The sequence below is a fragment of the Gorilla gorilla genome, chromosome 8 (genome assembly GCF_029281585.2).
Source record: "Gorilla gorilla gorilla isolate KB3781 chromosome 8, NHGRI_mGorGor1-v2.1_pri, whole genome shotgun sequence".
NCBI lineage: Eukaryota > Metazoa > Chordata > Mammalia > Primates > Hominidae > Gorilla > Gorilla gorilla.
The window spans coordinates 8,472,293-8,495,941 of record NC_073232.2 but is presented as its reverse complement, the minus strand read 5'-3'; the positions used below and the strand labels follow the sequence as shown (position 1 = coordinate 8,495,941).

Genomic DNA, 23,649 nt, shown 5'->3' with positions numbered 1-23,649 from the left:
CTGCTACTCATCTTTCTCAGATGATGAAACCCAGGCCCTTAATAGTTGGCAGGGCTGAGATTTGAATCCAAGTTCCTGAACTCGAGGGAAGGAGCCTTTCTGCACTTGTGGGCTTTCTCCAGAGGTTACGTGCCTACCCATGAAGACTCACATGGCTTTAATACCCTGATTGTACCATGTGCACATTTAAACTTAGGCTAGTCCTGCAAAACACCCCCATCTCCTAGCTCTTTTGGGTAACAGAAAGATGGATGAAGGAAGAGTTTTTAAAAATCTTATCAGTCAATAAGTATGAGGTGAAGAATGATAGGAAAGAATGGAAGAGAAGAAGAAACCAGCATTTTTTGAACACCTGCTATGCATCAAGCATTGTGTGCCAGGCCCCGTGCTAGGTGGTCCAAACATACTATTAATCCTTGTAATAACCCAATCAAGTCGACATTATTGTTCCCATTGAGGAAACAGGCTTGGAGTTGCTCCCACAGGTGGGCTTCCCCACCAGCCCCATCCAAAGACACTGCAGTCGGGAAGCTGTCTGGTCCCTCGCTGGCATGGGGAAACCTTTTCTCACCAGCTCCATTTTCCATAGGCAAGAGTGAGCCTGGAATCTTCCTGAGCCCCTCAGTTGGGGTGGAATTTCTCCTCTGCCTGGGGAGCAATGCTGTTCACTGAGATGTGAGCAGCAAGGCAGAGAAGTGAGCGGGCCTCCCTCTTTCAGGCCTGAAAGGGACATGCCTTCTTTTGATGTGCTCACATTTGGCAGATAGAACTGTGTTCCATCTGGTCACACCCTTCAGGATTTCATCAATTTCCACCAGTATTTTCTTAGTCTGCTTTTTTTCTCAGTTGAGGAAGAGTGATAGTTTTTTTTTGTCCACTCTTGAAGGGCAGTTGCTTAGTTCTTTCTTTGTCTTAATTGGCCTCTTCTGGACTTTTCTGTGCTATGTTTTTTCTTTTATGATTTTTATTGTTATGGGTTCTTTCTAATTTGGTCTCGAGGTCTCTCTGTTGAGCATGGCCACAGGCCAAGATAGCCAGTCTCCAGGAGAGCCCTGACCAAGGGGAAAGTTAGGTTTGGGTGTGTGTCAGATGAGACACAATGAGGAGGTGAAACAGAAGAAATTTATTACTCAGAGGATCCAGAGAGTTTAGGGGCATTGACTGGGGACTCTCTGGAAGTCTGGAGGGGACAGAGAGCTCAACCAGCGAGTGGGAAGTGAGAGCGAGTGAGTGAGCAAGAGAGAGACACAGAGAGAGAGAAAGAGAGAGAGAAGAGAGACAGACAGACTCTGGTGTTGGTGATTAGGTTTTGTTGTGGTCAGCAGCTGTGGGTGTGTTGGGTTTTGGGTCCGTGGGATGAGCAACAAGCAGGCAGTATCACAAACAACCACATGGGAGGAAAAGTTTTAACTAGGCCAAAGGCGATGTGGTATGACTGGGTTTCAAATAACTTATGCTAGACCACAAAATGGATGTCAAGGCAGAAACTGCAGGGTATGTTAAAGAAATTTATGATATCTTCTTTGAAGTGTTTGTCACAAATCTCTGCTGTATGTGCTCATTTCATCCATCCATCCATCCATCCCCCTTAGTCGAATTGAAGGAGTGCAGTCTTTGGAGATAAACCAACATGGCTTCAAATTCTGGGTTTGTCACTTATTAGCAATGGGATTATATTTCTTTATCTGCAAAATGGAGGCATTTATGTAAGATACCTGGCACATTGTTAAGTACTCAATAGTAATTACTATATTCATTATATTATAAGGATATATTAATCTTAAATTCCTGCATTCTCAGAACATGTTCTTTCTCTGGGACCTTGCTCTGAAACTGAAATGGTGCATTCATTATCTATTGCTGTGTAACAAATTTCCCCAAAACTAAGCAGCTTAAAACAAAAACATCCATGATCTTACACCATTTTTGAGGGTTAGGAATCTGAGTGTGACTTAGCTGGGTGGTTCTGGCTTAGGCTTTTTCATGAGGCTACAGTCAAGCTGTTGGGCAGAGCCGCAGACCCTGAGTACTTGACTGTGGCTGACGGATCCACTTCCAAGCTCACTCACATGGCTGATGGCAGGTGACTTCGGTTGCTTACCACGTGGGTGTCTCCCTAGGCATTCCCAAAGCAAAGGGGGAGTGAGGAGACTAAGGCAGACACCGTAGTCTTTTTATAAAAATATCCTAAATATCAGAAGTGATGGCTTATCACTTCTGCTGTATGCCATTGGTCATCTAGACCAAGCCTGTGACAATGTGGGAGAGGACACACAAGGGATTGAATTCCAGGAGGCAGGGATCACTGGGGACCATCTTGGAGGCTGCAGACCACAGGTAGGGGAGAGGATAAAAAGAAGAATAAAATGTCTCTCCCCTGAAGCATCCTGTCAGGTGAGGGAGGCCGTCATGTAAACATTAATGCCCCGTAAGACAGTGGCTATATTACTGGCACCAACAGAATGCTAGGGGAACATTGGAGAGAACTCTATTAACCTGCCTGAAGGCATCATGGAAGGTTTCCCAAGTGCACGCACACCGCAGTGTCCTTACTCAAGAGCTGTCCTAATGACACGCGATATTTGGTTGGCGTCTTTTTAAATTGAAGTTACTTGTTGAGGTGATTTCCTTGGACATTAAAAATAATAACTTGTCTCATATTACAGCAATGTACTGTTTACAAAATGCTTTCCCATGTGTTATCGCAGTCCACCTAACAGCCCTGGGAGGTGGACAGGTTTTATTACTATTGTTTTTCTCAGTTGTAGCTGAGCTGCGGAAGCAAAGTCACTGTTGGAGTCTCTGAGTGGGGTGTGGTGGGTTGGGGCTTGAGCTGGGGTCTCGCTGGTCCACGCTTGGTACCTTAGCCATGACAGCACCTTCCCTGTGTTTCCTTTGAGTACTTTGGACCCCTCATCTTAGAGCAGCCATTTGGACCATTTCCCCCCTACAGATGCATTGCACACAGACTTGCTTATATCAAAGCTTATTTGCCACCTTTATCCTCAGTCAGTTGAAATGCTTTCTGTTCATAGAGAAGCTTTATGAAGAAGATCATTCACAAAGTACAGAAATGTGAACAGTGCTTTCATCAGCATTCACTGTGAAATTTCATTTTGCAAAGTCCCCAGGGGGACTTGAATTTTCTCTTTGGGCCATTAGAAGAGGGACCCGAACATCAATTCCTTAAACACAGATTTGCTCAAAGAACATTTAACAGCCTCAGTTCTCGTTTGAACGTGACTATTTTGCAAGTTTGTTTTTAGTTCTTCTGGTCAAGAGGGAAAAGATTTCGGGTCCATCCAGGTGTATACTCTGGGGGAGGAACTTTCTTTGTGACAAAGATGGTAGCATGTAGGGTGAGGGTTACAGTTATTCATGCGTGACTAGTAAATAAGACTATAGCAGTCTCCAAAAAGACATCTGTAGTGCTTAAGTGCATGGGCCTGGAAACTGCGCAGACCTGGATTTGATCCTGCCTCTGCCCTTAATATAATACCTCTGTGACCTTGGGAAAGTTATTTACTCTCCTAGCACTTGGTGCCCTCATTTGCAAATAGGGTTAATAGTAACACCTATATCATAATCTTTATTATAGGGTTAATAGCACTTTTATCATGTTTGTGGATTAAATAAGGTAATACATGTAAAGTGTTTAACACATAGACATAGGAACAAGCATTACCTAAATGCTAATGTTAGTGGTGATGATGATGACATGTATTTGAGTGGCTGCTCTTTGTGAGTTCATTTATTCATGAAACATTACTGCAGGCATTGCTAACACTGGTATCTGAGAACAACTAGGGGCTGTAGGGAGTCTTTGAATCTCCTAAGCTCATGTGGAAGATTTTGTGCATGTGCATGCATTTTTTTTTTTCTGGCAAGAATCTCAAAGGAATTTATGACCTCAGAAAGGTTAAAAACAAAGCCTACAGGGTGCTGAAGACTTGGTGTTAGGGATACACTGATGATCATGGGCTTTCCTTGTGCTTAAGGAGTTTGCAAAGTGGCCAGGTGGACAGATGTACAGACAAGATGTTGCAGAATGGCCTGTGATGGGTGTAGCGACAGAGGCCACAGACAAAGAGAGCTGAGAGATCATCATCATGGAGGGGGAGTGGATGGGCAAGCCCAGTCAGAAGATCCCAGGCGGAAGGACATGAAGAAACCCAGGCCACCAAATAATAAAGTGCTGTATCCTTAAAAGATCGAAAGTAGTCACAGTGACAGTGCAAGTGCCCAAGAGTTAAGTGGCCCAACTTGAGGTGGGCAGGTTGGCAGAGGGGAGTCTGTGAAGTGTCTTTCAGATGAGGCTTGGAGCTTAGCCTTGATCCTGTGGTCGGTCCACGGGGAGGCATTGAAGAGTTGTAGCAAAGGAGCGATATGGTCAGAGCTGTGTTTAAAAATAAAAATCTGGGCTGGATTCAGTGCCTCACATCTATAATCCCAGCACTTTGGAAAGCCAAGATGGTAAAACTGCTTGAGGCCAGGAGTTTGAGACCAGCCTGGGCAACATAGCGCAACTCTGACTCTACAAAAAGTAAAAGATATAGTCAGGTGCTGTGCCATGTACTTATAGTTCCAGCTACTAGGGAGGCTGATGCAGGAGGATCACTTGAGGCTAGGAGTTTGAAGCTGCAGTGAGCTATTATCACACCACTGCACCCAGGCTGGCTGACAGAGTGAGACCCCATCTCTGAAAAAATAAAAATAAAAATAATGAAAATAAAAGTCTCTCATCCTGCTGTGTGTCAGGTAAACTAAAGAGGAGACCCTGGAGGAAGGGAGATGGGGGAGGAGGCTGGTGAGAGATGAGGCCGTGAAGTAAGGCAGAGGCAGTGGGGATTCAGGAAGGAGAGGAAATTAAAAATAAGCTAGGAGATCAGCCACAGGGCTTGCTGCCCAGTGGATGTTGAGGAGGGAGGTGACATGGGTGATTCTCAGGATTATGGCTTCTAATTTTCCTGTGGGCCTGGGACCTGCCAGATACCTGGTTACACCCCACTGGAGACCTGAGACATGCATATCAAATTGTCCCTAGCCCTAGAAGTGCATAGTGTTAATGAGGGAGATAAGGATTACACATGAAATAACTAAAGAACAGCACAGGCACATCCTAAGCATTGTAAGGGAATCAGGAAGGTGATGGTGTGAACTGGAGTGGTTCCAAAGCTCTCTGTGGCGTTATATCAAATGAGCAGTTTTTAATGTTCATCTTGTCTGACCTCTCAGCTTCCCACCACTCCTTTAGTCTTGAAACACTTTTCCCTTGCTTTTACAACATGTGCTCTCTCTCTCTGTGGTCTCTCTTTCCCAGCTGGCTTGCTGGGTTCATTCTCTTCCTTGGAGAGGGGGCGGGGGCATGCTCCAGCACAGGGTGCAGCCCTACCTGAGCTGCCCCCTGCTGAAGTCTCATCTCCACCACTTTCCTCTTGTCCTCTCTGCTGCAGCCACCCTGACCCTCCATCAGGCTTTGCCTTGAGCCAATGACAGTCCTACCTCTGTGCTTTTACACATTTATTTTCTGTCTGAACACCCTTCTTCCCTCATCTCCTAGTCAACTCCCATTCTTCCTTCCAATCTCAGCTCAAATTGCCCATCCTCAGGAAAAGGTTGACCATTTTATTTATTACCCAAACTGGGATACATTTGAAAGTGCAATGGGTGTTATGGATAATAACACCAGGACAACAGGCATACGCTGGAACCTTCTGGACAAATGGACAGGTGGTCACCTGACGCGGGGTGGCCTTCTCAGGCTCCCCAGATGTGACTGGGTCTTCCTGTGCCCTCGTTGCTCTCTGGGATTCCTTCCACAGCCCCTACCATGGTTTATAGTGATACCTTTGAGCACCATCTGGCTTATCATCTTCTCCCCCGTGGACCATATACTCCGAAGGCAGACATTTCCCATTGTGTTGTTGGCTCCTGAGACCCTTTGGTGCATAGGAGGTACTTAATCAACACCTAATGAGTACCTGAATCAATGATGGAACTCAGATTGTGTTGTTCTGTGGCATGTACTAAGCCCTTCCATTTCCATATCTTGGTTGGTTCTCCTCGCTATCTTGCCACGTTTCCTCATCTCTATCTTCTGAGGATAGAGGCTTAATTACAATCTCACAGTGAGTGCCAGAGACAAGTCTAGGACTCTCAGGTCTGCTGATCCCAAATCCAGTGCTTTTTCCAAAAGTGTCTGAAGAAGAGAAAAGGAAAGATGACTACCAGATTTAGAACCCGGGAAACTGGGAGGATGGTCAGGACTGGAAAAAGATGGAGAATGGGGATCTGAGAACCATTTGTCAGCTTTCAATGCTCCATGACAATCTGAACAGCATTCTATGCTGCAGACAGCTCAGAGTAGAGCCACAAATGGCCCCTCAGCTGCAGGGGGCTTATTAGTCTGTTCTTGCTATAAAGAACTACCTGAGACTGGGTAATTGATAAGGGAAAGAGGTTTAATTGGCTCATGGTTCGCAGGCTGTACAGGAAGAATGGCTCTGGAGGCCTCAGGAAACTTACAATCATGGAAGAAGGCAAACAGGAAGGAGGTGTCTTACATGGCTGGAGCAGGAGGAAGAGAGAGAAGAGGGGGAGGTGCTACACACTTTTAAACAACCAGATCTCGTGAGAATTCACTGTCATGAGAGCAGCAAGAGGGAAGTCTGTCCCCATGATCCAATCACCTCCCACCAGGCCTCTTCTCCAACACTGGGGATTGCAAGTCGACATGAAACTTGGGCGGGGACACAAATCCAAACTCTATCAGGGGGCTTAAGTAGATGGTGTTTTGTTTTTATTGTGGTAAAACATACATGATATAAAATTTACCATTTTAACCATTTTTAGGTGTACAGTTCAGTGGCTTTAAGTACAATCACACTGCTGTCCGACCATCACCGTCATGCATCTCCAGAACTTTCTCATCTTCCCAAACTGACACTCTGTACCCATTAAACACTGACTCCCTATTTCTGTTCCCTTCAGCCCCTGGCAACCACCATCCTACTTTCTGCCTCTATGAATTTGACTACTCTAGGTTCCTCAGATAAGTAGAATCATACGATATTTGTCTTTTTGTGTCTGGCTCATTCACTTAGCATCACATCTTCAAGGTACATCCATGTTGTAGCAGAATTTCCTTCCTTTATAAGGCTGGATAATTTTCTATTGTATTTATATACCATACTGTGTTTATTTCTTCATCCACTAATGGGCACACCTGGGCTTTTTCTACATTTTGGCTATTGTGAATAATGCTCCTATGAATGTTGGTATATAAATATCTGTTTGAGTTTCTGCTTTCATTTCTTTTCTTTTTTTTGAGATGGAGTCTCACTCTGTCGCCCAGGCTGGAGTGCAGTGGTGTGATCTTGGCTCACTGCAACCTCTGCTTCCTGGGTTCAAGCGATTCTCCTGCCTCAGCCTCCCAAGTAACTGGGATTACAGGTGCACCACGATGCCCGGCTAATATTTGTATTTGTAGTAGAGACAGAGTTTCGCCATGTTGGCCAGGCTGATCTTGAACTCCTGACCTCAGGTGATCTGCCCACCTCGGCCTCCCAAAGTGCTGGGATTACAGGGGTGAGGAACCACTCCCAGCCTGCTTTCATTTCTTTTTGGGGATACACCCGGAACTGGAATTGCTAGATTGATCAGCCAGTAATTTTTTTTTTAAACTACACAGCTTTCTATATTCTTAATGTGCAAGGGTTCCAATTTCTCTATATACTTGTCAACACTTAGGTCCTGTGATTTTTTTTTCTTTTTTTTTAGTTAGGGTCTCTATCATCTAGGCTGGAGAGCAGTGGTGCAATCATAGTTCACTATAGCCTCAAACACCTGGGTTCAAGCAATCCTCCTGCTTCAGCTTCCCGAGTAGTTGGGACTACAGGCATGCCACCATGCCCAGCTAATTTTTCAGGTATTTTGCTGTTGTTGTTTGTTAGATGGGGGCCCTGCTACGTTGCTCAGGCTGGTCTTGAACTCCTCCCGCGTCAGCCTCCCAAAATGCTGTGATTACAGCTGTGTGCCACCTCGCCCAGCCTGTTTTTGATAATAGTTATCCTAATGGGTATGAAGCAGTTTCTTATGATTTTGATTTGCAATTTTTTAAATGATTAATGATGTTAAATATTTTTTCATATGCTCATTGGCCATTAGTATATCTTAGGAGAAATGTCTATTCAGGACTTTTGTCCATTTTGTAAGTGTTTTTTCATTGTTGAGTTGTAGGAGTTTAAAAATATATTCTGCTCATCATCACTGGCCATCAGAGAAATGCAAATCAAAACCACAATGAGATACCATCTCACACCAGTTAGAATGGCGATCATTAAAAAGTCAGGAAACAACCGGTGCTGGAGAGGATGTGGAGAAATAGGAACACTTTTACACTGTTGGTGGGACTGTAAACTAGTTCAACCATTGTGGAAGTCAGTGTGGCGATTCCTCAGGGATCTAGAACTAGAAATACCATTTGACCCAGCCATCCCATTACTGGGTATATACCCAAAGGATTATAAATCATGCTGCTATGAAGACACATGCACACGTATGTTTATTGTGGCACTAATCACAATAGCAAAGACTTGGAACCAACCCAAATGTCCAACAATGATAGACTGGATTAAGAAAATGTGGCACATATACACCATGGAATACTATGCAGCCACAAAAAAGAATGAGTTCATGTCCTTTGCAGGGACATGGATGAAGCTGGAAACCATCATTCTCAGCAAACTATCGCAAGGACAAAAAACCAAACACCGCATGTTCTCACTCATAGATGGGAATTGAACAATGAGAACACATGGACACAGGAAGGGGAACATCACACGTCGGGGACTGTTGTGGGGTGAGGGGAGGGGGAAGGGATAGCATTAGGAGATATACCTAATGCTAAATGACGAGTTAATGGGTGCAGCACACCAACATGGCACATGTATACATATGTAACAAACCTGCACGTTGTGCACATGTACCCTAAAACTTAAAGTATAACAATAATAAAATAAAAAAAGAAAAGAAAAAAATATATTCTGACTATTGATCTATTATCAAATATATGATTTTCACATATTTTCTGCCATTCTGTGTGTTACCTTTTCACTCTGTTCATAGTGTCTTTTGATGAAAAAAGTTTTTGATTTTTATCTTTGATTTACCTATTTTGTTTTTTGTTGGCTGTACTTACGTTGTCATATCCAAGAAATCATTGCCAAATGCAGTGTTATGAAGCTTTTCTCCTATGTTTTCTATATTTCTAGTGTTATGAAGTTTTCTCCTATATTTTCTTCTAGGGGATTTAATAGTTTTGGCTCATATGATTAGGCCTTTGATCTATTTTGGGTTAATTTTTGTATATGGTATAAGGTAAAGGTCCAACTTCATTCTTTTTGCACGCGGATATTCAGTTTTCCCAGCACCACTTGTTGAAAAGACTGCCCTTTCTCTATTGAATAGTCTTGTCATCCTTGTTGAGAATCATTTGATCACACCTGAGAGGCTTTATTTCTGAGCTATCCTATCCCACTGTCCTCTATATCTGTCTTTATGCCAGTACCACACTGATTTTTTTCATTTGTTTTTATTTTCATTTTTAAAGCATTTTTGGTTCACAGCAAAATTGAGCATATGGTGCAGAGATTTTCCCCCACCTGCATTGATGGCCTCCCCCACCATCAAAATCCTGAATCAGAGTGGTGTGTTTTTTACAACTGATGAAACTACATTGACATGTCTTCATCACCCAAAGTCCATAGTTTACATTACTCTTCACTCTTGGTGCTATTCTATGGGTTTTGAAAAACGTATAATGACATGTATCTACCATTATAGTATCACACAGAGTATTTTCACTGCTCTAAAATCCTCTGTACTTCACCTGTTCATCTCTTCCTCCCCTCTGGCCCCTGGCAAATACTGATCTTTTTACTGTCTCTGTAGTTTTGCCTTTTCCAGAATGTAGTTTAGTTGGAATCATACAGCATGTAGCTTTTTCAGATTGACTTATTCCATTTAGTAATATGCATTTAAGATTCCTCCATGTCTTTTGTGGCTTGACAGCTCATTTCTTTTTAGCACAATATTTCAATGTTTGGATATACTGTAGTTTATTTATCTACTCACCTACAGAAGGACTCACCTACTGAAGGACATCTCAGCTGCTTCCAAGTTTTGGCAGTTATGAATACAGCTGCTATAAACATTCATGTGCAGATTTTTGTGTGGATATAAGTTTTTCAACCCATTTGGATAAATACCAAGGAGAACTAATTGCTGGATTATATAATAAGAGTATGTTTAGTTTTGTAAGAAACTGCCAAACTGCCTTCTAAAGTGGCTTTACCATTTTGCATTTCCACCAGAAAGGAATGAGGGTTCCTGTTGCTCGACATCCTTGCCAGCATTTGGTGTGTCAGTGTTTTGGACTTTGGCCATTGTAATAGGTGTCTGGTGGTATCTCATTGTTATTGTATACACTATTTGATTACTGTAGCTTTGTTTTTGGCATCAGGAAATGTGAGACCTCCAGCCTGGGCGCAGTGACTCACGCCTTTAATCCCAGCACTTGGGGAGGCCGAGGCAGGTGGATGGCCTGAGACCAGACTGGCCAACGTGGCAAAACCCAGCCTCTACTAAAAATACAAGAATTAGCTGGGTGCGCTGGCATGTGCCAGTAATCCCAGCCACTCGGGGGGCTGAGGCGGAAGAGAAAGAATCACTTGATCCAGGAGGCAGAGGTTGCAGTGAGCTGAGATTGTACCACTGCACTCCAGCCTGGGTGATGGAGGAAGACTCTTGTTTCAAAAAAAAAAAAAAAAAAAAAGGAAGTATGAGAACTCCGCTTGGTTCTTTTTTTTTTTTTTCAAGATTGTTTTTGCTATTTGGGGTCCCTTGTAATTCCATATGAATTTTAGGATGGATTTTTTATTTTGAAAAAAAGTTATTGGGATTTTGATAGAGACTGCATTGCATCTGTAGACCATTTTGGGTAGTATTGACATCCTAACAATATTAACTCTTCCGGTCTATGAGCATAGGATATCTTTCTGTTTATTTGTATTAATATCTTCTTTAATTTCTTTTACAAATATTTTATAGTTTTCAGTGTACAAGTCTTTCACCTTTTTGGTTAATTCCTAAGTATTTTATTCTTTTTGATGCTATTATAAATGGAATTCTTAAAAACATGTCCTTTTTGGATTGTTCCTTATCATGTATGAAACACAGTTGATTTTTATGTGTTGATTTTGTATCCTGCAACTTTGCTGAATTTGTTTATTACTTTCAATATTTTTCTGTGGAATCATTAGAGTTTTCTACATATGGGATCATGTCATCAACAAACAGATAATTTTGCTTCTTATTTTCTAATGTGGACACCTTCTATTTCTTTCTCTTGCCTATTCTGGCTAGAATTTATAATACTATGTTGATGTTAAATAAAAGTGGGCATCTTTGTCTTATTCCTGATCATGGAGGAAAAGCTTTAAAGCTTTTAGTATTTTACCATTGAGTATGATGTTAGCTGTGTAAGTGGACAGTTTTTAAAGGAGCTTAAAAAGAGGTAGGATTGTGAAATCCTGGGACTTAATGAAAATTATATCCCCCATATTCCTAGCACCTAGTCTGGCATATAATAATTACTAAGTGAATGGACACATTTTAAAAAATGGTAGTTTCTCAAAACTGAATGAGCTACAGGTGCCTCTAAAAGGAGGGGCAATTTGGTATTCATAAGGGTGGTAAGCATTGAAGAGTGATGAAAAAGGAGATAAGAGTCATTGGGTTGCCCACTGACAAGGTGTTTTTTCCTCATTGTGGGCAACAAAGCAAAGCCACTTTACCCTTTGCTTGGATAGCCTGCTTAATTCTGGTTATTTTCTCCTTCTCTATATTAGCACTTAACAGGTAGAAGAAAATAACATATGTTGTATCTCATTGTATTTATGAGTACTGAATTAATAACTTACAGCCCATTGCATAAAAAGAAAATGAGCAAAATGCTGTGAATTATAGATGGAAGTTGTTAATGTGAGTAGAGTGTACAACATATGCCTCACTGTGCACGGCTTTGAAATAATGTGACTGATTTAAATGACTTGAGGCTGGCTTCATTTTAATGTGGAATGGATGGAAAGCATTGAGTCACCACCATTTCATTAGTAAGGCTATGTTCTTCCATTGGACCTTGGCCCCTCAACTTGAAGTAGATAAAAATTCTGATTACCTATAGTCCTAGAATGGGAAAATCAAAAGATTTTTATTTAATATGTTGGCATATCTATTCGTGTGCACTTTTAACAAGCAAATTCTGAATATGAACTAACATGGCCTCCCTTTTCTCCTTTAACAAGGTCATCTGAGTTACAGATTTAAAAAATACGTTCATTAAATGCAGAGCTTGTTGATAACTTTGAGAAGCAGCAGGATGTAGTGGAAAGAACAGGCCCTTTTGTCTCGGTGAGAAATTTTCTGGCTGCAAATAATTGAAACTCTATAGCTTGTGCCAAACAAGATTTTAGAAGACCAAAAAGGTGTTCTCAGGATACAAGGCTATCTTACAGGCTCACGCAGGTCTGAGGCCACTCAGTCTGAGTTTCTAGGGCCATGTTGTCTCATCTCTGCTTTCCCTCCCACACCTGCTCCTTTCTTGTCTCTCAGCAGACTGGCTGTCTCTGCTCCTGTGCACATAGCCAAGCACAGCTGCCCTGCCCTGGCTTTTTATCCCTGCCAGTTCAAGGGCCAGCAGAGGCTGCCTGGCATCTCTGATTTCCAGATTCCTGGAAGAGAGAATCTGGTTATCTCATCTTGAGTCAGATGACCACTCCTGATTTGTTCATTTATTAATTCAGGAAGACTTTACGAGTTTTGGGAACTGTTTCAGGCACTGGGATTCATCTTACCCTCATGGAGCATATGTGTGTGTGTATGTGTGTGTGTGTGTGTGTGTGTGTGTGAGAGAGAGAGAGAGAGAGAGAGATAAAGGAAGAGGGACTCTGAAAGCTTATTCTTTTGGGCTCGGTTGAGGGTTGTAATTTTCAGAGGAAGGGATGTATGGGCTTGGAATTTGGATAGACCTGGACTCTAATCATGGTTCCTCCCCTTACCAGCTCTGTGTGACCCTTGGGCATGTTAAATTACCTCTGTCAGCCCCAAGTTTTGAATCAGCAAAATGGGAGTAATCCTTTATAGGGTAGTTATAAGGATTAAAGTGAAATGGTGCCTGCAAAGCCAGGAGTGTAGTATCTGCCACATGTAATCAGAGCTCTACCACTTGGAACAAGTTATTAAACCGGTTTGAATCTGTTTCCTCATCTGTAAAATGGCAAAGAATATCACTTACCTCATATGCGTATTATAAGGATTAAACCATGGTAAGTACACCAGGGTGCCAGGAATTTGTACATAATGGATACTCAGTGTGGTCGCTGCTCTTCTTATTCTTATTGTGAGTCACATTTTTTCTCTTCTAGTTCCCATTTGGCCGGCGCTTGCCTTGTGACATCTACTGGCATGGAGTTTCATTTCACGACAATGACATATTCTCCGGTCAAGTGAACAAGTTTCCAGGTATCTGCTGTTATTGTTGACATTTAAACATGTTTCTAGGGCCAAGTCTCAGGTACACTCTTCTACTAAAACATGACAGTTATTTTTGAGATCAGATTTGAGGACTCTTAATTGGGAATTGCTGTGTTCACTAGCCATTAAGGGTTTAAGGATTGGAGACAGGCTTTTAAAGGTTCAAAGGCAGGCTTTCTTGGTCTGATGCCACTGGTGGAAGAACATGGTTTCCACTTTTTGGGTTATACATATAATATGGGGTTCTAATGAGAGGAATATATTCTGAAAATGAAAAAATAATAGAACATTTCATTCTTGCGGGAAACAAAAGCACCAAAATTCTAGGCATATGTCATAGAAATGGGGTATCAGCTTCCCTTTTCTTTAAGTATTATATTTGGAGGTACCATTTTTAAAACCAAATATACTGGTCTCCATATTAAGTACTACAGGCTGCACACAGCGTCTGCCTTTTACCTAATGACATTATCTCAGCAAGACTTATCCTGCAAGGAGAAATCTTAGTGCTAGAAAAGCATCATAGCCAGCACTAAGATATCCCTCTCACTCCACTACCAACCTCCCAATACAACTTTTTTGTTTTGCATTTTAATCTCTACCACTTTTCTGAGATGCAGTCTCGCTTGGTCACTCAGACTGGAGAGCAGCAGCACGATCTTGGCTCACTGCAACCTCTGCCTCCCAGGTTCAAGCAATTCTCCTGCCTCAGCCTTCCGAGTAGCTGGGATTACAGGCCTGTACCACCATACCTGGCTAATTTTGTATTTTTAGTAGAGACAGAGTTTTGCCATGTCACGTTGGCCAGGCTGGTCTCGAACTCCTGACCTCAAGTGACCCACCTGCCTCAGTCTCCCAAAGTGCTGGGATTACAAGCGTGAGCCACTGTACTGGGTCTCTTCATTATTTTTGATGGCTGAATGAAGAGGATATTTAAGATGGTAGGACAGCTTAGGGAGAAGGAGCACTGGATTAAGCTGGGTATGATGCAGTCAAAGGGCCTTCCACTTATTTTTTAAAATGTTAATATATTACACAGACCATATTGTAATGCCATAATAAATACTTTCTAAAAAGAACATCACCCTGAATCCCATATCTCATTTAACAAAACAGCAATATGAATATTTCTATGTTTCCTCCCAAACCTTAAGCAAGTTTACTCATCCTTTTTGCATGGTTGCAGTCCTGGTGTAGTTGCCTAAATATACGGTGTTTTCTCTTAGTATTTTATCAGTTTTACCTATTTTAAAGGGAGAATCAATTTACTCTTTCCTTGAAATTCTATCCCACGTCTTTAAGAAAACGCATTGCAGAAAACACAATAGCCATACGTTATACACGGGGTGGTAGTTATGCCACATCCACTAGGGGTTTTCACCTAAGCATGCAGTCTTACAAGTTCACTACCATAGGCCACACTTGGCTCAGATTCACTTAGAAGGATACAGGGCAGGAAACACGGCTTGCTGGACAGTCAGTGTCAAGCATTTCTCTTCAGTGGAGTATTTGCAAGAGTTCCAGAGACTAGTCTCTGGCTCCTCAAGTGAAAGCTCGGGTGCAAAAGGACAAGATCCACATTGGTGGATATGAGTCTTTCTTGGCTTAGATGCCCCAAAGAAGCCAGTATCTCCTAGAACTGCTCCATAGTATGCCTTCTAAGGTCCCAGCAAGGGTCATATTAAGTTACAAGAATCATTGCACTCAGAAAAGCCTAGAGCTATGACTTTCTACTAGATATTTATGCAATTTACCAAATCAGGGATCATTTTAACCATATGCTTTGTTGCCTAGTAATTCAGCTAACATTCTACCTTCATTGTTTTCTAGGGGAACTGAGATAGAAAGTTAACCCAAGGTCAAATTTATCTTTAGAGAAGGAGAAAGGGTTTTGTTACAGAACAAGAGTAATTCTTGCAGCCAGAGTTCTTGCCCAACAGTTTAATGGGATAGCTATTATTTTTTGTGTCTTGCTGCTCAGAAAAGGATGCTTTGTGATGCCACTTAAAGGACTTATTAGGATATTGGGAGAATACAGTTTGGAAGAGAAAACGCTTTGAATGAGGGCAGAGTTCCTAAGACATGAATCATCAAATGAGGCTTCATTTACATTTTCACCATTTGCTCATGCCTCATCTAGTGGCTCAGAGTAGGAAAGAAGTAGCTATAGATCTACATTTGGAATACAAATTAGAAATATAGAATGAAGTACCCACAAAGGATTAGTTTTATAAAGGTGATAGAATGATATTCATTCCAAAGAAGCAAGTTTGCCCCATCCCATATTCCACATGCCGGTGATTGGAACATAGACTTTTCCACATTACTAACAGAAATTAATTAGTTCTAATGACAAAGCAGGCTCTTGAACCTCTAGGCAGAGGAACAGTGCTGCCACACCCTCTACCCTGTGAAAGGTAGTAATCCTCAGCAGAGGGGTAATTCCAGAACAGTCTGTCCTCTGATACCAGTTTGTGTCCAAGCTTATCTTCTGTCTCTCATATATCTCATTATTCTAAAATGCACTTTCTATGCATTGTATATTACTTAGGGTAAGTTCTAGTGGATATCCCAGGCAAGTATAAATGCTTTATGTGCTAGGTCAACTGAGAACGGATATATACAGATGGAAGTGATTAATTTTGTTTGTGTCAGCACATTAGATTTTAGTCACTTTTCTATGGGTAATTTCCTGGTTCAAATTACATTATTATATTTTGGCTGATGAATTAAGACTTTCTATGAAAATAATCTGATTTAGATACGTCTAAAGAAAGTAGATTATTAGATATGTCTACTTTCTTTAGATGTATCTAAATCAGACATGTCAGATTAGACATATCAGATTTAGCTTTAAGAAAGTCCAAAACTGTCCATTCTCAGGTTCTGAGCAGGTCTTTTGCTGAGTTTCAGGGTCTGAGATGTATGGCATCACATGGCAGGTGGTACCTGAGAGCCCACCTGAGGAGGGGGCTTTCTGCTGGAGAGGGAGGGAGCTTCAGTGAGGAACCTGTGGGGACAGCCATCTGTCAAGCATTGGTCTGGGCTCTGGGGCTATAAAGACACAGAGAAAGGCATGTAAAGAGAGAAGACAAATACAGCCTAGGGGCTATGCTGGAGGAAGCTGGAATGCTGTGGGGGTCCGGAGCAAGGGCAGGCAACCTAACCCAGATTTTCCCAGGGAGCAGCAGGGTGAGAGCTCCTGGAGAACAGGACTGGCATGGAAACTGAGCCTCCAGGATGGATGGGCCTGATCCCCATGCCAAACAAGGGAGCAGAGTTGGTGCAAAGACAGAATGCCTTCAGCATATTGCTCGTTCAGCGAAGGGCAAGTGGCCCACCATGGTTAGAGGGCATCAGGTGAGCAGGGCAGGGGAGGGGTGATGAGTAGGAACCCAACTACAGCATTGTTAGAGCCTGAAGGTCATGGGGAGCCACTGAGGAATTTCTAAGCCAGACAGTGACACGGGTCAGCTTGCATGTTAGCAAGATCAGCCAGAGGGACACATTAGAAATGAGATGGCTCAGAGAAGAAACAGAGATGTAGCTCAGAGTCTGCTGCAGCATCCACCCAAGAGATGAATGAATTAGTGGCAATCAGAATAGAGAGAACAGGATGGATCTGAAAGGATTTATTTGTTGTTTGGTGGTTCTAATGTGTTTTTGCCAAGAATTATTGTTATAAATAATATTTTGATTGAATAGTGCTCCAAGTATAGCTCAGTTTTAGTTTGTTTTGTTTTACATTAACTGGGTTAAGTAGGGCTGCATGGGCAAACCTGAGATTGAACTGTTATGCTGTCAGTTAACTTGAATGGGATGAGACCCACCAGGCCTTGAGACTCCAGCGTAGCAGACAGAAAAGCCCAGGCCTCAGAAGGAGGGGCAGGAGGTAAGCCCTTGGTGTCAGAAACTCCCACCTGAATTAGGAGGTTTTCCCAATCGATAGGGGAACTGCCCTCATAGGGACATCTAGGGATAGACCTTATTGAGAAACCTAGGTGGGCAGTCAACCTCAAAAGGAGCTGTTAGGTAGCAGGACCCCAGACACTGGGCGAAAGTCACAGACAGGAGGATTCCAGCCCTTGCAGGGTGGGCTTCAGGGGAACAGAGGAGAGGTTGGAGAGAGGAGGGGCATTGGAGAGAACAAAGAAAAGGACGCAGCTCTGCATTGCTAAGGCAGCCACTCAGGCTCCAGGAGCAAAAGATAAGGTCACCAATATTTGGATACAAGCAATAGAACACCGGAAAAATGGGTAAAATCCTTCTTATCTGATTGGAATACAAAGTCTAGGTCAGACTTTTGGCAGAAGGGAGCTGGGGGTTAGACCTAGAGCTTCTATCTCAGTTCAGAATTGGTCCTAGAGCCCAGGGAGGGGACACAGGTGATGAGGGGTCAGGTGCTACAGCTGCTTAGGGAAAGGGGACAGGGCCTGGAGCCAGTAGGGCCTGAAGTCAGCAGAGCTGGCCATGACCTTCCTTCTCACAGATTTACTCTGGGAACGCGTGCCCTGGATCAGCTAGAAACCCTGCTACGCTTGTCAGGGTCATAATGGAGAAGATGCCACTCCCACACCTGTCTCTGAGCCACCTCCAGAGGTGGAGATGCCAGAAGCTTCCATGTGGGTTCTAGTGAGGGGCCAGAAACTCTTTCCCCGGTGGCACTGGATAGGAGTACAGCTTAGATATGGAGGAGCAAAGGTTTGGTGCTAAGTGGATTGAGAGAAGTCTATACGCGTCCCTCCTGGAGACAGACATTCAGGCAGGTTTGGAGTGCGCTGCCTCCGGCCTGCAGGCAGGAAGTGCCTGGCTTCCAGGGGTGCTTCTTAAGTTGGCCATTTTCAGTAGAAAACTGCCTGGAGACATGAAGGTAAACTTGGAAACATCTATTAGCTGGTGTGGGGCCTGATGATGCACATTACAGAAGGAGCCATTGCCGATATTAAATGAATATTGACTGAATTTGCTGGACATAGATTTTCACAAAACTTTTCTGGAGCACCCAGACTGCCCTCAAGTACCCACAGCTCTCTGTGTTGTGTGAGCCCTTCTGACCTGCTGAGGGATTTTGGAAGAGAACATTCCCCTGGCACAACGACTTTAAAGTGCAGAAAATACCACAACACTATCTGGTCAGGAGGCATCCTCTACGTGGAGTAAGGTGCTGTATTACAGTTAGTTATGAAGGCTTTAAGTTCAATACGGTAACTAAAATGTTAGTAAACCTCAAGCAAAAGGATTCCAAAAAAGTTGAAGTTTTGCTTTGTTTACTTTATGGTCAGCTCTTGTGTTTATAATGCAACAATTCTAATTTCGAGGGAGAATAAAAGGAAATAGCTGTGATTTTCCAGACTCCCTTCTTGGGAAGCTCAGAACAGTGTCCTCAGTGAGTTTTCTTGACTATTGAACAGTCCGTGTTAGAGCACAGTTTATTAGTGCTTTTTAAGCTCCTTTATTTCTTACTTAATCCTTCCCTACATCCTTCTAAACAACAACTAAGACCTGGGCACTGATGTCTTGAAGCTGGGATCTTTAGATTTATTGCACTTTTTAATATGCTGATGGAAGCAAGAAGTTGGTTCTTAAAACTTTCCTTCCCAGATGTTTACCCTTTTCTTCCTGAACGTGGGAATTTAGAGGAAACTCATTCATTCTGACTGCCCATTTGGAATGTGTGATAATTTGGGCATGCCAAGCTGACATGGAACTTTGTATTTTCTATTAAAAATAGCTTTGCCAAGCACATTTCTAGTATCAGTAATGGAACTGTTTGGTCTCTTTCAGGGTAAAGGCCATTTGTAGCCGCCATTTTTGACAATGATATTTGTCTTAAGAAACAAGCATGATAGCCGGGTGCGGTGGCCACGTCTGTAATCCCAGCACTTTGGGAGGCCGAGGTGGGTGGATCACCTGAGGTCAGGAGTTCGAGACCAGCCTGGCCAACATGGTGAAACCCCTTCTCTACTAAAAATACAAAAATTTGCTGGGCATGGTGGTGCACACCTGTAATCCCAGCTACTCAGGAGGCTGAGGCAGGAGAATTGCTTGAACCTAGAAGGCGGCAGTTGCAGTAAGCCAAGATCATGCCATTGCACTCCAGTCTAGGCAACAAGAGCGAAACTCTGCCTAAAAAGAAAAAGAAAAAGAAATAAGGATGATGCCAGGCATGGTGGCTTACACCTGTAATTCCAGGGCTTTGGGAGGCCAAGGCAGGTGGATGGCTTGAGCCTAGAAGTTCGAGACTAGCCTGGGCAATAGTGAGACCCAGTCTCTACAAAAACAAAAACAATACAAAAATTAGCCAGGCATGGTGGCACACACCTGTAGTCCCAACTACTCGAGAGGCTGAGGTGGGAGGATCCCTTGAGCTTGGGAGGTGGAGGTTGCAATGAGCTGAGATCATGCCACTGCACTCCAGCCTGGGCATTAAAGCAAGGCTGTGTTTCAAAAAAAAAAAAAGAAAAAATGAAATAAACATGCTAAAATTGATAATAATTTTTACCTATTTGCTTAAAATTTGCTACAATATATAGTACTCAGTTTCTTCTCTTGTCAGAGTTACTAATGATGTTACAAGAAATAAAATCCACCAACCTTTTTTTTTTTTTTGAGACGGAGTCCTGCTCTGTTGCCCAGGCTGGAGTGCAGTGGCTCGATCTTGGCTCATTGCAAGCTCTGCCTCCCAGGTTCACGCCCCCACCATTCTTTTAATGTTTTATAACAGTGAGACATTTCAATTCCCTCTGGGCAAATTAATGAGATAGGATCAATGTCAGTGTCAGTCCTTATAACTGAGGAACTCCTACAGATTGCATTTTTTCCCTTGAAGTATAAATTATGGTATTCTTTTTATTTCCTGTCCTTCATTCAAGGAGACAGATTTTATGCTGAAAGATGTGTATTTTCCTATTCCATGCCTTTAATACTCATGAAACAGTAAAAGAAATAAACTTAATTAAACCTCTCATAATGTAACCAGAGTCCACTAGATGATATTCTCTAGGGTACAAAATGGAAGGAATCCCAGAAGCACATAAGGTGGCCCCAAATTAAAGAAGGTATTAAATTTTAAGTGCAAGATATAAATGCTTCCCTATTCATTACCTAAGGGGGTGACAAAGAATAAAAGAATAAACTAGGTGAAAACTCATTCCTTCAAACTGATGCTTCATTTTTATAAAGAGAAAAGAACACCCGTCCGTTACCTCAAGTTTTTCATTAACTCAGTAGTTCTTTCCAAACCATGAGTCACCACTGTGGGGAACAACTCAGACCTTTTTTAAAAATCCTGCCTGAAAAAGAGAATATGTCGGGTGGGTGGTTTTAAAAGTCCCAAACAATGGCTGTTTTATAGCTAGTAGCCCACTGTTGTTAAAACCTCACAGCGTCTCTCCTCCCCAGGCATGACGGAGATGGTGCGTAAAACTACTCTGAGCAGAGCAGTGAGAACCATGCAGAATCTCTTTCCTGAGGAGTACAACTTCTACCCTCGCTCATGGATTCTGCCTGACGAGTTCCAGCTCTTTGTTGCTCAGGTAGATGGCACTCCGTCCCCATGACCCCTGAATTATATTATGGTTGCAACTGTGTCCTGGGTCCTGTGTGCTGGGAGCTGGGACAGGGGGTCCCAGGGAGCTGCGACTAAGGGAGCATCTTAGCAGTACACAGTAGGTGTTGGCGGCTATCAAAACAGCTTGCAGAGTTGAACGAGTAGGGTGACAGGTAGGTAAACTGAAGAAACGGGTCTTGACACAAGGAGACAGCCCTAAGGCGGATACCAGAGCTGGATCATGGAGTCAGGACGCTGGGGAGCCAGGGAGCTGGAGCCGGAGCAGGTGGTTGGGCCCCCAGGTAGGATGGGGCCGCTGGGGGAATCCTGGAGCCGTGGCCTCGCCGGCTTCCTGTGGCCTGAGATGTGGGAGGTCAGGCTCTGTTTAAAGGCCAGGGAGCAGGTCTGACAAACTCATGGGGAACCTTTTAAGTGTTTTGCTTTAAACTCGTTCCAGAATCAATTGTCAAGTGACCCATTCCATCTCGAAGCACCAGGTTTGAGCATGTAATACACTGGAGCCCTCACCACTGATTGTGAAGTGGAACTCAGAATTGCCATTTTTGTTAGCCTTTTAACAGTTTCATTTAGGATCCCTTCAAAGCCTTTGTGTACAAGTTTCACAGTCTGTCCCATAACTCTGGGGTAACTATACAACCAATGCCTGTCTAAATGTGATAAGGCTAACACCATTTACTGTTCCTGCTATGTTCCAGGCTTTGTGCTAGAAGTTTAACATTTTTTATTTATTTTTGTTTTTGTGTTTTTGAGACGGAGTGTTGCTCTGTTGCCTAGGCCAGAGTGCAGTGGTGCGATCTTGGCTTACTGCAGCTTCCGCCTCCTGGGTTCAAGCCATTCTCCTGCCTCCGCCTTCTGAGTAGCTGGGACTACAGGCGGGTGCCACCACACCAGCTTTTTTTTTTTTTTTTGTATTTTTTGTATTTTTGGTAGAGATGGTGTTTCACCGTGTTGGCCAGGCTGGTCTCGAACTCCTGACCTCATGCGATCTGCCCGCCTCAGCCTCCCAAAGTGCTGGGATTATAGGCATAAGCCACCACGCCCAGCCCACATTATTTCTTTTAATCTTCACAGCAATCTTGTGAGGCTGGTTTTATTATTATCCCCATATTATGGATGAGGAAACTGAGGCTTTGAAAAATTTAGCAACTTGCTTGAGAAGTAAGGTTTAAAACCTAGAGCTATTTCCAAGGCATATGCTTTCTATAGTCTATTTTATTGCCTCTGTATTGTTTTTGTTTTAATATTGAATTATAAAACTTGTAATAAAATTATCATTTACTAAACACAAAAACAGCTTGAAGTGATAATTTTTAAAGGAAGTTTTCTCTGAGATGGTGGTCACATGGGTTTATATACATTGCTTAAAATTCACCGAACTATTAACTTAAAATGGGTGCATTTAATTGTATGCAAGCTATGCTTCAATAAAGTTAATTTTAAAAGATAACTCTCAGCTGTTCCTCATAATTACCCCCCCCAATGTCTCTCTTCTGTGGCCCTGCTCATGCTGTTGTTGCTATGTGGAATACCTTTCCTTCCCAGCTTTGCATCCAACTACAGTCATGAGTCACTTGACGGGCACACATTCTGAGAAAAGTGTCATTGGGTGATTTCATCATTGTGCCAACACCATAGAGTGTGCTTACACAAACCTAGATGGTATAGGCTCCCACACATCCAGGCTATATGGTATAGCCTATCGCTCCTAGGATACAAACCTGTATAGCATGGTACTGGACTTAATATTGGTAAGTCTTTTTTGTATCTAAACATAGAAAGGGGAAAATACTGTATAAAAGATGAAAAATGATACACCTATGTAGGATACTTCCCTCCACTCCCCACCGTCTCAGGCGAAAGGGTTTGGGGTCAGGTATGTTTATCCTCCACCCCCACCATCTCAGGCGAAAGGGTTTGGGGTCAGGTATGTTTACCCTCCACTCCCCCCGTCTCAGGCGAAAGGGTTTGGGGTCAGGTATGTTTACCTTCCACTGACTTTTCAACTTCCGGCTCCTTCATTGCTCCAAAATCCTAACTACCGCAAGGAAAAAACACACAGAGAGGCCGCAGCACAGAATCAAGAGACATGCAAGATTAAACTACACGCCTGACCACACATGAACCCTGGCAGCATGGCACAGACACAGTGAGAGACACGAACATGGGGTCAAGCCCACGCATACGGTGACCAAAGGAACTCCCAGCTTGGTGGCTCCCATTATCCCAAGGGCCTGCACCGAAGCAGATGAAACCCACAAGGGCCCTGCACCTATGTCCACTGAGGCATAACCTGTGAACCAAGTCCCACATGAGGGTGTGGGGCCCCCAGAGTACACTCAGAGCCACTTGGGAGCATCAGGGAACACACCCACTTGGGTGACCAGAGCTTGGTTGAAGACCCAGCTGTGCTGTAACCAGCAGTGAGGCTGGATTTTCACCCCAATCTTCAGGCTGCAAAGCCGACATGCATTCCACAGTGGCAACCC

General features: G+C 43.1%; 1 pseudogene; it reads left to right on the top strand.

Moving 5' to 3' along the window:
* The window catches only part of LOC129525064 (NADH dehydrogenase [ubiquinone] 1 alpha subcomplex subunit 8-like), a 145,478-nt pseudogene that overhangs the window by 106,404 nt on the left and 15,425 nt on the right, over positions 1 to 23,649 (top strand).